Here is a 3,131-nt window from a genome sequence, read left to right on the forward strand (position 1 = left end):
AGCAAAATTAGACGTGGAAAATTAAAAATCCCAAAAAATCCAAAATTAGACATCGGATCGAGTCCAAATTCTACACACATGTTGGGGCTAACCTTAATGACGTTCGATAAAAATTTCGGAAAAATTCGCCATTAGGGGGCGCAATAAACGAGGAAATTGTATATCTTCAACAAAATTTCGCCGCGAAAACGCTACACTGACTTCTCGCTACTCCTACCACAGTCAAATCCTTTGTATCCACAGGTTCAGGGTAGCGTTTTGAACACATGCTTCGCGTTGTGCCGGCGAAATGCACATTTCTTGTCGCGTTGTGCCGGCGAAATGCACACTTCTTGGACCCCTGCATAACTGCTTGCAGTTCTAGTCAGGGGTCCAAGCCAACAGGTTGGATCCCTATTGTTTTTTTTTATTATTATTTGCCTCCCCCTAGAAGTGGGCCCACAGCCCAAACCGTAAATGGTGCCGACACGCCAATTGCATGACTAGATCCAGGTCCGGCACCGCTACTCAGATAACCAAATCCAGACACGCCGGTCACTAGGTGGCGCTATACCAAGGGAAAACGCGTTTGGGGCTATAACTCCCACACCGAACCTCCCAGTCAAAAACTTGTACCCACCTATTCACTGAAGTCTGCTGCATCTTTTGGCATAGGCCAAGCCCATTTGCGTCGATAATTTTTTTTTCGCAAAAACGCGAAAACAGCGAAACTGTATTTTCGCTACTCCTCCCACATTTCTTGACCAATTGACACCAAACTTTGCACACGGCATCTTCAGACGCACACGCAAAGAAATCCTCGGACACTTTTTTGATCCGACCTTCGATAACGAAACGGTAGCGTTTTGAATATTTGTTTATTAGCTACGTTTTACGTCGAAACGCAAAAATTCAAAAAATACAAAAATTAGGGATCGGATCAAGTCCAAATTTTAGACACATGTCGGTGCTACCCTTAGTGTCGTTCGATAAATAATTCGGAAAATATCGCCATTAGGGGGCGCAATAAACGACGAAATTGTATATCTTCTAATTGGCCAAAGGAATGTTCTTCAAACTATGAGGAAACCATCAAGGGGCAAACCCGAGTCTATATAAAAAATATGGCCAAGAATTATTAATGTGGGCGGGAGTTATTTGGCAAAGGAAAATTGTCTTTGGAAAATTTCGCCAACAGGGCGGCCCCAAAAAACGACAACATTGTCTATCTCCTATTTGGCCAATGGAATGTTCTGAAAACGCGTTTTAGGCTATAACTCCCAGACCGAAGCTCCCACAGACAAAAACGTTATACGCACAGATTCACTGGAGTCAGTTGCATCTTTTGGCATAGGCCACGCCCATTTGCGTCAGTATTTTCTTAATGCAAAATTGTGAAAACAGCTAAACTGACTTTTCGCTACTCCTCCCATATTTCTTGACCAATCGACACCAAACTTTGCACGCGACATCTTCAGACGCACACGCAAAGACATCGTCAGACACTTTTTTGATCCGACCTTCGACGACGAAACGGTAGCGTTTTGAATATTTGTTTATTAGCTACGTTTTACGTCGAAACGCAAAAAAATAAAAAAAATACCAAAATTAGACATCGGATCAAGTCCAAATTTTTTAAACATGTCGATGCTACCCCTACTGGCGTTCAAAAAAAACATCGGAATATTTCGCCATAAGGGGGCGCAAAAAATAAAAAAATACCAAAATTAGACATCGGATCAAGTCCAAATTTTTGACACATGTCGATGCTACCCCTACTGGCGTTCAAAAAAACCATCTGAATATTTCGCCATAAGGGGGCGCAATAAACGAGGAAATTGTATATCTTTTAATTGCCCTGAGGAATGTTCTTTATACTCGGGGGAAACCATCAAGGGGCAATCCCGAGTCTATATAGAAAATATGGCCAAGAATTATTAATGTGGGCGGGAGTTATTTGGAAAAGGAAAATTGTGTTCGGAAAATTTCGCCACATGGTGGCGCCAAAAATCTACGACATTGTATGTCTCTTAATTTGCCAATGGAATGTTCTGAAATCGCGTTTCGGGCTATAACTCTCACACCGAACCTCCCACAGTCAAAAACTTGTACCCACATATTCACTGGAGTCTGCTGCATCTTTTGGCATAGGCCACGCCCATTTGCCTCTATAATTTTTTTCCGCAAAATCGCCAAAACCGCAAAACTGCCTTTTCCCTACTCCTCCCATATTTCTTGACCGTGTCTGTCTTTTTGCATGGGCAATTTGTGTAAATATGAAACAATATCAGATGTTTTTGAGTTTGCGATGGGTTTCCTCCAGCAATTTATACAATATAAACACATTACATAAAGCAAAACCCCTCTTTCATTTTAAAATAGTATGTAAATAATAGGCCTCCACCTTTGTTATACTTTTAAAATGTCCCTATATAGCCTATTTTATAGCTTTTACACTATTATCAAACAGGAATGCGAAATGCATCCTGGGATATTTGACGGTCCCAACGCAGGCACACCAGTACAGAAAAGAACGCGAATTGAGAAACATTCCTTTTTGCATGGGCAATTTGTGTAAATATGAAACAATATCAGATGTTTTTGAGTTTGCGATGGGTTTCCTCCAGCAATTTATACAATATAAACACATTATATAAAGCAAAACCCCTCTTTCATTTTAAAATAGTATGTAAATAATAGGCCTCCATCTTTGTTATACTTTTAAAATGTCCCTATATAGCCTATTTCATAGCTTTTACACTGATATTTTAAAACGAACCACATCTACAACATCTGTACAGGTGTGGGCGTGGCATACTCCCATGGTGCTTCGCGAGTTGAATGACTATCGTCAGCGACGCACGGCACGGCTCACTCTCTGATCGGATTTTCTCTGCTTGAGACATCTTTGTTCAGATAGACCCTTTGGCTCTCCTTTCCACGGATTAATATTGTGAGCGGATTCATTCGAGTACGTTCTGTCTTTCAACTTTGCGGTTCAACCAAAGAACTTCGTTGTCAAGGTAAGTCCTTAGGAAATGGATAATTATGTTTATTGAATTAAGTTGGCATGGTTGCTTTGGCGGTTTGTTGATGCAGTTATGGCATAAGCTTTCTTCTTTCTTCTTGAGTGCCCGGTTTGTTGACATGAT

Source organism: Gadus chalcogrammus, chromosome 8 (genome assembly GCF_026213295.1).
Source record: "Gadus chalcogrammus isolate NIFS_2021 chromosome 8, NIFS_Gcha_1.0, whole genome shotgun sequence".
NCBI lineage: Eukaryota > Metazoa > Chordata > Actinopteri > Gadiformes > Gadidae > Gadus > Gadus chalcogrammus.